This window comes from Hyperoodon ampullatus (assembly GCF_949752795.1).
Source record: "Hyperoodon ampullatus genome assembly, chromosome: 11".
NCBI classification, from domain to species: domain Eukaryota; kingdom Metazoa; phylum Chordata; class Mammalia; order Artiodactyla; family Ziphiidae; genus Hyperoodon; species Hyperoodon ampullatus.
Window position 1 is genome coordinate 29,748,219 of NC_136924.1, and position 12,019 is coordinate 29,760,237.

The following is a 12,019-nucleotide window of genomic DNA, read 5'->3' on the forward strand; positions in this document are numbered from 1 at the left end:
CACAACTGGTTCTCTATCCTAACTGTATGTTAAAATCACCAGAGATTTGGCCCTTAGCCTCAGAAATTCAGATTTAAGAAGCCTAGGGCAGTACCTGGGTCTCCGGTTTTGTTTTGCTTTGTTTTAAGCTACCAGTGTGCAAAGGAAGCTGACAATTGTCATTTTTGGTATTTCTGTAGCATTTACGACTGTTATCTGCTTCTTTCTCCCACACTCCTATAACTCTTTCTTTCCTTGGTTTCTGATGCATCATAGCATGCTTAATATTTGATAGGACCAGTTTCCTCTCATTGTTTTCTTTTTCAGAGTTTTCTTGGCAACTTTTCTGTATTTTTTCATATTAACTTCAGATTCAATTTGCCTAGACTTTAAAAAATGGTGGATATTTTTATTAGAATCAGGTTAAATGAATATATGAACAGTTTTAATCTTTTTGATGTTCAAATTGTCCTATCTTCTCCATTGAGAATCACTTTAAATTGACTTCCAATTCTTTCTAAATTAAAAAAATGGTTATAAAATATCTCAAACATACACAGAAGCGGAAGGAATAGAACACATCCCCTCATGTACACATCATCCAGCTTTAATGATTATCAACTAATGGTCAGTCTTATATCATCTATACCCCCAGGACTCCCTTACCCACAGATTACTTTTAGGTAAATCCCAGACATTATATACATTATTTAATTCATAAAAATTATAGGAGGTAGTAAGTTATAAGGACTCTTTTTTCCAGCTTTATTGAGATATAATTATCATGACATTGTGCAAACTTAAAGTGTACAATGTGACAATTTGATACATATATGTATTGTGAAATGATTAAGGGCTTTTAAAAACATAGCCGCAATATCACTATCACAACTAAAAAATTAATAACTCCTTAATATTATTAGATATCCAGTCAGTGATCAAATTCCCCTTAGGGTCTTATAATTTTTTAAACAGTGGTTTGTTTAAAATGGGACCCAAACAAGGTCCATAACTTCATTTGGTTGATATGACTCAGGTTCTTTTTTCCCTTTCAATAAATTGACAAAATGGGTCATTTTCCCTGTACAACTTCTCACAGTCTGGATTTGTTGATCTCATCCATGTACTCTTGTTTAACATGTTTCTCTGTTCCTGTTCTTGAAAACATCTGGCAAGAACTGGAGGTTTGATCAGATTCAGGTTTGATTATGTGGCAACAATCCTCCTTCGTAGGTGGAGGTGTATACTTCCATGAGTAGGCATTTAATGCTTGTTGTCTTTTTTTTTGTAATGTTACTGGCCATTAATGATCAACATTGGTAGACCCATTATTTTATTAATGGCTTGCAGAATGGTGATATTCTAATTTATATCAATCCTTCCTTTCTTAGCTAGGATAAAGAAAAGCTTTCCTTCATCAACTATTTGGTTGTTCATATAACAAAGGCAGGTTAAATGCTTGATTTTTTTCTCCTTATTTACTAATTTTCAGGAAGATTAGTTGGCTCACTACCAACCTCCAAAAACAACTATGAGTTTTTTGGTTTGAATAACATGATAACCTCACGGATTTAATGGTATTTGATGTGTTCTACTCCACTGCAGTTGTCATTTTATTGATGCTCAAATTGTCTCACCTTTGGTCAGTGCAAGCCTCTTCCGTCTGCCTCCTGAGTCTTTCTGACAGGACACTAGCAGTCTTTGGTAAATGTTTAATTGTATTTCTCTCTTAAACAGTCATATATTAAAGTGCACACTCTTCTCTACCTTGCTTTTTTCACTTAATGACCTATTCTAGAAATCTCTCCATACTAGTATACTGAGATCATCTTCATTCCTTTTCTCAGGTACCTATGATTCCATTGTGTAGATGTACCAAAGTTTATTCAACTAGTCTCCTATTGCTGGGTATTTGGATTGCTTCCAGTCTTTTCTATTACAAAAAAAAGATGATGATGGTGATGATTTTTTGGACTTCACACAAAAAGCAAAGACAACAAAAGCAAAAATGAACAAGTGGGACAACATCAAACTAAAAAGCTTCTGCAGAGCAAAAGAAAAGATCCACAAAATGAAAAGGCAGCCTACTGAAGGGGAGAAAATAATTGCAAATCATATACCTGATAACGGGTTAATATCCAAAATATTTAAAGAACACATATAACTCAATAGAAAAAAGAAACAAACAATCCAATTAAAAAACTGGCAGAGGGGGAATTCCCTGGCAGTCCAGTAGTTAGGACTCTGCGCTTTCACTGCCAAGGGCACAGGCTCAATCCCTGATCAGGGAACTAAGATTCTCCTAGCCACGAGGTGCAGCCAAAAAAAAAAAAATAGGCAGAGGATCTGAACAGACATTTTTCTGAAGAAGACAAACAAATGGCCAACAAGTACATGAAAAGGTGCTCACTAATCATCAGGGAAATGCAAATCAAAACCACAATGAGATATTACCTTACACCTGTTAGAATGGTTATCATCAAAAAGAACACAAATAACAAATGCTGGTGAGGATGGGAGAAAAAGGAACCCTTGTACACTCTTGGGGGGAATGTAAATTATTGCAGCTACTAAGGGAAACAGCATTGAGGTTTCTCAAAAAACTAAAAACAGAGTTACCATATGATCCAGCAATTCCACTCCTGGGTTCATATTCAAAAAATAGAAAATATTAATTTGAAAACATATCTGCACTCCCATGTTCAGTGCAGCATTATTTATAATACTCAAGACATGGAAACAACCTAAGTGTCCATCAACAGATGAAGGATAAAGAAAATGTGGTATATATACAAAATAGAATACTATTCAGCCATAAAAAAGGAAATCCTACTATTTGCAACAGCATGGATGGACCTTAAGGGCATTCTGCTTAGTGAAATAAGCCAGACAGGGAAAGACAAATATTGTATGATTTCACTTATATGTGGAATCTTAAAAAGAAAAAAAACTGAACTCATAGATATTGAGAATACATTGTTTTTTGCCAGAGGTGGGGTGGGAGAGGTAGGTGAAATGGGTGAAGGTGGTCAAAAGGTACAAATTTCCAGTTGTAAGATAAATAAGTCCTGAGAATGTAATATACAGTATGGTGACTGTATTTAACAGTACTGTATTGTATATTGGAAAGCTGCTAAGAGTAGATCTTAAAAGTTCTCATCACGAGAAAAAACATGTAACTATGTGTGATGATGTTAACTAAACTTATTGTGGTAATCATTTTGCAATATTATATACATATATCAAATCATTATGCTGTACACCTAAAGCTAATACAATGCTATGTATCAATCAATTTAAAAATATTTGCATTTTCTGGGCTTCCCTGGTGGCGCAGTGGTTGAAAGTCCGCCTGCCGATGCAGGGGACACGGGTTCGTGCCCTGGTCCGGGAAGATCCCACATGCCGCGGAGTGGCTGGGCCTGTGAGCCATGGCCACTGAGCCTGCGCGTCTGGAGCCTGTGCTCCGCAACGGGAGAGGCCACAACAGTGAGAGGCCCACGTACGGCAAAAAAAAAAAAAAAAAAAAAAAAAATTTCCTTTTCTGGAAATTTCACATAAATGCAATCATATAGTACATAGTCTTTTGCATCTGGCTTCTTTCACAGGTGGAAAACATTACTGAACAATGCCAAAGTATGTCACTAATCATATGTCCTAGATGCAGAGGCAAACAGGAGGTACTGATAAAGAGTTATGAGGAACAAAATATTGGAGTAAGGCTGATAAATTATGAAAATCAGGACATCAGAGTAAGCCTGATAAAGAATTATGAAAAAGGTGATATCAGAGTAAGCTCTATGTAACTGCTTCTGTTTCTTAAAAATTGGATGATGTGTAATAACTGTACCTTTAATTCCAGAACTGAAAATCCACTATAGCTTTATGGCCACTTTTGAGTAACTTGAATGCACTCTGGTATTTTTTTTGCTCAATAATAAATTTATCTAATTCTATATTTATGAATTGGCATGTTCCTTTGGGTCTCAATCTCTTATTTCTCCTACATAAACAGCATAATGTTTTTGATGTTCATGTATTCTGTATCATGTATAAGCAGTTTGTTCCTTTTTACTGCTGAACAGTACTCCATTGTAAGGATATATAACCTATTCTCATTATTCCTGGTAGTTATGTTCTATAAAGTTGCTTCAAACACTGAACTAGTGAATCCTGAATTATTGCCCCTAGAGGAAATACAGGGTTAGGTTCCAGCAAAATGTCATTTTCATCAACTAATCAATACGTAACCTTGTTTTGTATGTGTTTCTGTTTAAAGATGCTTTATTTAATATATATTGTTAATTCATTAACACTGAACTCATAGCAAACAGCACTATAATTTGTGCCTGAATGAAGCTTACCTAACACATGTATTTTCTGCATAAGGTACATTACAACCTTGTTTTAGGAACAGTAGACGGCAGGTCAGCTCTATGCTTGGATGCTATTTTAAACAAAATCACCAACAAAAAGCACAAAAATGTGAAAAAGATGGCACTAAACAGACTGCAAAATAAACATTTGTGTACAGCAAAAGTGCTGAAATAAGAAGGCAGAGTGTCGCTTTGTTTGACCTCAGATGGGAACGTTTGTTGGGTCACTCAAATTTTCTGCTTCTCTGCACATGTGTATGTCTGAGAATGACAAGGAAATCACTGTCTTGATTTGGGGTTACAAGTAAGTTTTAGAAAGTAGGCAAATTTGCAAATGTGGAATCCATGAATAATGAGAATTGACTGTACTATATTTTATCTATTCATCAGTTGATGGACATTGTGATTGTTTCTACATTTGGGCTATTATGAATAATGTTGCTATGAATACTTGTATACACGTCTCTGTGTAGATATATACACCTTCATTTCTCGTTAGCAGATACCTAAGAGTAGGATTGCTAGGTCATATGGTAAGTTTGTTTATCTTTTTAAGAAACCATCAAACTGTTTTCTGAAGTGGTTGTACATTTTATACTCCCACCAGCAATGTCTCAGGGTCTGAGTTCCTCCATATCTTCACCAACACTTTTTATAGCCTACATTTTGATTATAGCCATTTTAGTGGGTGTGAAGTAGTATCTCACTGTGGTATTGATTTCATTTCCCTAATGACTAATGATTTGGGGCAACTTTTCATGTGCCTATTAGTCATTCATATACCTTTTATGGTGAAATGTTTATTAAAATATTTTGCTCATTTAAAAATTGGGTTGTCTTCTTATTGAGTTCTTTCTGTATTCTGGATACAAGTCCATTATCAGATATATAATTTGCAAATATTTTTTCTGGGGCTTGTTTTTTCATTTTCTTTTTTTTTAAATTTATTTTTTATTGAAGTAGTGTTGAATTACAATGTTGTGTTAATTACTGCTGTACAGCAAAGTGACTCAGTTATACATTCTTTTTCATATTCTTTTCCATTATGGTTTATCACACAATATTGAATATAGTTCCCTGTGCTATACAGTAGGACCTTGTGGTTTAACCATTCTATATATAGCAGTTTCCATCTGCCAATCCCAAACTCCCAATCCAACCCCCTCCCACCCCCACCCCCCTTGGCAACCACCAGTCTATTCTCTATGCCCCTGATTCTGTTTCTGTTTCATAGATAGGTTCGTTTGTGTCATATTTTAGATTCCACATATAAGTGATATCATATGGTATTTGTCTTTCTCTTTCTGACTTACTTCACTTAGTATGATAATCTCTAGTTGCATTCATGTTGCTGCAAATGGCATTATTTCGTTCTTTTTTTATGGCTGAGTAGTATTCCATTGTATATATGTACCACATCTGCTTTAACCATTCATCTGTTGATAGACATTTAGGTTGTTTCCGTGTCTTGGCTATTGTATCTTTTCATTTTCTTAATGGTGTTTAATGAAGTACAAAAGTTTTAAATTTTGATTAAGTCTAGTTTTATCTTTTCTGGAATGTGATTTTGGTGCTGTAATTAAGAGCACTTTGTCTAACCCAAGGTCATGAGAATTTTCTCCTGTTTTCTTCTAGAAGTTATAGTCTTTATCATTTAGAATCCAATGATTTTAGGAGAATATTATGTTGGCCATTATTGAGCAAATTTTCCCCTAGATTATGACATACCAGTCAAAATGTAGAATTTTAAATGTTCTTTTCAGGAATAATATTTTTAAAACTTTTGCTTATAAATATTTGTATGTTCCATTGTTTTGCTTTTCTCTGTAGGGGACTTCAGTTAAATATTTTGCCTATCTTCTATTATTTGTCATTTTCTCTATAATCCTTTTTTGATATTTGGATATTTATTCTTTTATTTTTTCTCATTACTAATCACTCTGTCCCTAACTGTGCTTTTTGGTTATGTTTAGTTTTCCTTGTGCTTTTTATAATTTAATCTTTATTTTTTGAAATGGCTTTGTTTTTTCCTTTGACACCTATTGTTTTATGCTTCACCCCCTCCCATCATCTAGCTGTCACCTTCTATTACCTGGCCATTTCTTTCCTGAGGTCTTTTACTTCTGCTGTGTAATTTTCCTTCTTAGATTCAATTGAAGCATTAAGTTTCAAAGTCCATGTTGGGATGCTGGATAATCTAATCATTTTCTTTTTCTTTTTTTTTTTTTTTTTTGCGGTACATGGGCCTCTCACTGTTGTGGCCTCTCCCGCTGCGGAGCACAGGCTCCGGACGCACAGGCTCAGCGGCCATGGCTCACGGGCCTAGCCGCTCTGTGGCATGTGGGATCTTCCCAGACCGGGGTATGAACCCGTGTCCCCTGCATCGACAGGCGGACTCTCAATCACTGTGCCACCAGGGAAGCCCCCATTTTCTTTTTCTTTAGGTTAACATTTTTCTGTTGAATTTCTTTGTCCTCAGGGACATTTTGTTGCCCCTTTCCATCATTTTCTTACAGTTTCATTGTGAGAATTTTTTTAAATTGTATTTGATTTTCTGAAAAAATCTATTAGTTATAGATTCCTAAGGAGGGTAGAGGAGGGCAACTTCTAGATTTTGCAGTACCAAACAGGTTTGTCCCAAAAGATCTCCCTAATAAAGGTACATCTGAGCAGACCTGAAGGAAGTGAAGTGGCAAGCCAGAAATCCCAAGCATTCTAGGAGAGGGAAAAGCAAGTATGAAGACCCTGAAGAAGGAGAATACCTGACATGTTTGAAGAAGAGCTGGGGGTCAATCTGGCTGGAGTGGAGTGTTTAAGAGGGAAAGTACAGAAGATAAAGTCAAGGTGCAGGCAAGGGAGAAGGAATATAGTTCCAATTAAGGCCTTTGTAGGAAGTGAAAGCATTTTGGCTTTTACTCTGAATAAAATGGAAAACCACTGGAATATTGCAGGCAGAGGAGCTGACAATCTGATTTAAATTCTAGAAGGATCACTCTAACCACTCTGTTAAGAACTGACTGTAAGGGTGTAAGGGTGAGAGTAAGGAGACTGGTTAGGAGGCAGCTGCAATGATTCAGGTGAGAATTGATGGAGGCCTGGACCACAGTTATAGGCAGTGGAAGTGGTGAGAAATGACTAGATTCAGAATATGCTTTGAAGGTATAAGTACCTGGATTTCCCCAAAGATTGGATATGGGACATGAGCAAAAGTAGGAGCTCAAGATGACTCCAAGGGTTTTGAACTGAGTAACTAGAAAATGCAGTTGTCATCAACTAAGTTGGGGGAAGACTGCTGGAGGACAAGGTTTGAGGGGCAAGATCAGGAATTAGGTTTTGGAAATCAAGTTTGTATGCCTGTCATACATCTTAGTGGAGACTTCCAGTAGACAACTGATTATACATATAGTCTGGAATTCAAGGGAGAGGTCTGGACTAGTTATATATTTAGAAGTAATCAGTACCTTCATAATGTTTAAAGCCATAATACTAAAATTAGATGAGTAACTTTAGTTACTCAATCTAGGGAGTTCCTTTCCATTAAGATGTCTGAAGCCTGAGCCCTGGGACACAAATGTTTAGTCAGAGTGAGAAGGCACTAAAACATGAAATACAGATGGAACCTGAAACACCAGTTGAGGACCCTGTGGAGAGCCCAAGAACCCATTCACAGAGCAGCCTCCTCTTCTACATTGCCATGAGGTCCTGTACAATAAGAGGATAGTCTCTTGAGAAGGGGAAAGGTGGGGAAGGCTACCCTGAAAGACTAAGTATCCCTAAAGAGGCTGAACTGACTAAAAAGACTCTTTATAATGGAAAGAGACTAGGTTACATTTAATGACTGGCATATTTGTGATTTTCCCCCTGCCATCAAAGGGAATGGGAGCATTAAGGCAAGTTACAGAAAATAGGGTGCTATATGTTTTAAACATTTTAGTATGCAAAATTTAGATTCTTCTATATTAATTTACTATGTGATCAAAGACATCCATATTCCTTAGGCCCTATGAATCTCTGATAGCCCTAGAAGATCTAATTTACTCACAGGCCTCAACAGCTTGAAGGGAGATGATGTTGTGCCTTCAACTGGCTATCACAATACAAACAGCTACCATGTACCGAGTATTTACTCTGTGGGTGAGCAGTTTAATACATTATGTTACTTGATGATCACCACAATTTTAGGAGATGAAGACTATTATTAATCCGCATTTTAGAGATCAGGGAAAAGAAGCAGACAAGTAACCTGACCAAAGCAGCAGAGTCATGATTAAAATCCCAGTCTGGTTACAGCACCTGGACTTTGATTCACCACATCATATTGCCTAGTCACATCACCTTGAAACCCAGGTTTAATCTACTCAAGACTCCAGGAATCTTGAGGGAAGGGGGGAGGGGCATAATTAAGGTGACCCAACAGAGACCAACTGAGTCAAGAGGGTTGCAAGTCACATCTTCCACAACTATAGAGGCACTGACAGACATATCTTGCTCAAATTCTGTCACTCCTACAATCAGTCCTCCTAAGAAGCAATGGGCAGTGGGACCAGTGGTCTATTTTGGGACTATTAACTAGCACAGAGGCTCTGAAAAGCTAATTAATCTCTTGGCAAATAAATGATTAGACCCCATGTAAGAATGTGCTCTCAAATCAGGGAAGGAAAGTAGGTCAAGCAGTCACTGATGACAAATTTTAGCTGGACAGTTTTAGATCTAGTAAGCAATTAATGTTGGCTCCTTTACACTTTGGTGAAATATCTGTGGCTCTTTCCCTCACATTCAATGTTAGTATAAAGGAAAGATTTTTAAAGTTGCCCTAAAACAGGTTTTCCCCTCCTAGAACTCAGTTGCCTTTGCACATTGTTTGATATCAGCATTTCACGTTAGGAGAAATCCACCTACCCTGGTTACAGAGGACTTGATTTAAGACGCTAGGTATCCTCAGGCTTTCTCTTCACCTAAAAAAAGAGGGATCATACCCCTTAGAACACATACAGCATTGCCTAAATCATAGGTGGGCAACTGTTTCCAAACACAGGCCACTTGAGAGGTTCCCTTAGTGTAGTTCACACAAATCCCAGGCAAACCATATTGTGTTCTGGGGTCACATGAAAAATGTTAACACAGTAACTCTCCCATCTCATGGTAAACATACATGTTCTTTCAATCCAACTATTCCAGATGACAATAAAGACCCTATGGTTCAACTCTGGGTTCTACTTTGTATTTTTTTTTAAAAGCTCCACCTTGCCCATCTTCACTAATTCCCATTTAACTCTTTACCATTGAAAAGACTTATGCCTGGTGAACTATATTATCATTTTGGGTGCTTTGCCCCAAAAGGTGAAGTAGTTTAAGTTTTTTACTAGTCCCCTCCATGGGTCTAACACCTACACTAGATGTAGGTGGAAAATAGTAATCATTCTACTCTAAGTATCCAGCTCAAGACCTTATAAAAGTAGGTACTTAATAATTATTTAAGAGATAACTTCCTCCTCCCTTCCTGTCCCAGATGCTCTCTGCAGCCCATATCCATATCTATCTTTTCTGCATTCAATCAGTCCTCATTTTCTGACCACTCATTTTGGCACTTACTTAATATATATTATCCTTGAATGATATATAAATGCTTGATGTGCATGTCTTTCTTAAGAGTGTAAACTCTTTAAAGGATAAGACTTATGTCATCTATCTTCTAGTGCTTGACACATGAATGGTATATAAGAAATGCTCAGTGTTTTGCTTAGATTCTCCTGGCTACAAGAAACAAAGGCTACAGTTCCCTCAAGTAATGAGGGAGACTACTGAAAGAAAAACCAGACAAAGCCAAATAGCCCATAGGAAGAGCAGGGTCTGTAGTAGAATCAGGCTATAGGATATTTAGTATTCTACCACTGTAGAAAGTAGGACCAGGGGTAAAAACCAAATTCAAACTGGGGTACTTAGGTTATTTCTCCCAGGTATACAGACTTGGGTCCCAATGATTCTAGCAGGAAAGCTGGTTTGAAGCTGATACGGTAAAGGATATGGAAAGATAATGACAGTGGGAATGAGAGAATTCTCAAAAGAGAAGCTAGGAGCGAGACTGAGAAAAGCTGAGGTTAGCTTCCTTGATCATGGAATGCCTACTGGTTCATGGCTATAGACGCTCATGAGGTCTCGTTGCACTTAGTGCCCTTGCCTTCAGTGAGACGTCTACAGTCATCCCCTCAATTCCACCACCTTTTTGACTCTAGCTGAAATGGGTTTCTCTTTCTTACAATAAAATGACCCCTTTCTATAAACCAATTCCCTACTATAAAATGGTTCCTTATTAAGATCACAATACAGCATTAGTCTATTAAAGCACCCAAATTATTTCAACCCAACCATGATATTTATTAAAATTGGTTTTTACCTTTCATAACTGAAATCCCTCCTTTTAGGAACTATTGAGAAGAGAGAATATCATCTTCAGTGTACACACTGTAGCCTGCACTGTCTCTTCTGACCATGGAGGGGTTAGAGGAGGGAATGCAAAAAACGCAGACTACATCCAGCTTGAGAAAATTCGAAGTCATAGGGAGAGATGAGCCAGACAAACCTTCAATGGCTGAAAGAAGAAAAGGAGACCAAACTTAGCAACTGACAGAAAGGATAAGAGAGAATCTTTCAACAATTATAGACTCTCTGTTGCAGGTCCAGGTTAGGAGACTTCAAGAGAATTGCAGAGCTGGAAACAGAACTAATGCCAAAGATGAACTTGAACTCATGACTAAAAAACAGGGGGTAAATAAGATGCAGTTTCTTTTTTACAGTTCACTGTGGCTGAGCAGGGGGAAGAGATGCTAGGGAAGTCTGGTGGTATGGAGTCCCTGACTAGGATTATACAAGTTAAAGATGGCTGTATGGGGGCTTCCCTGGTGGCGCAGTGGTTGAGAGTCCGCCTGCCGATGCAGGAGACACGGGTTCGTGCCCCGGTCTGGGAAGATCCCACATGCCGCAGAGCGGCTAGGCCCGTGAGCCATGGCTGCTGAGCCTGCGCTCCGGAGCCTGTGCTCCGCAAGGGGAGAGGCCACAACAGTGAGAGGCCCGCCTACCGCAAAAAAAAAAAAAAAAAAAAAAAAAAAAAAAAAAAAAGATGGCTGTATGAAAAATATGAAAGTGCAACTGGTTGACCCCAAAGACATCCTAGATATGCAATCCCTGACCCCAAAGTTTTACTGCATCAGGAAAAAGTTACCTTGGCAGAGCCCTTAAGAAACTTCAGGAAAACAAAGACAACAGTAGCTACTGATGCCAGAAGAGTTGGTAGATAAACCAACCTGGCTCACTAAGACCCTTTAAGTTGAGAGACAGTTCTATGGCATGTCTGATGAAGTGTTGTACTCACCCAGGGAACTATGAGTGAGGCTGAATTCTCTAAGTGAAACTGGAAGGTCTCCAGGTACTATGCAGTCTTCTCTAAGGGCCTCTTAGGAGCCTGGAGCACTTAAGCAGAATGAAGACTGTGGCCACAACTGCCACTAGAGAAACAGGAAATTAGAAAGTCCATCAACAACAGGCCTTCTGAGAACTGATGGGTGAGGCCCAGGATGGCTGTTTGTTTCTACTAGCCAGAGAGAACTTTGTCTACTGTGGCAGAGATTATTACAGACTTCCAATAGTAGAACTACTAGCATGAACTG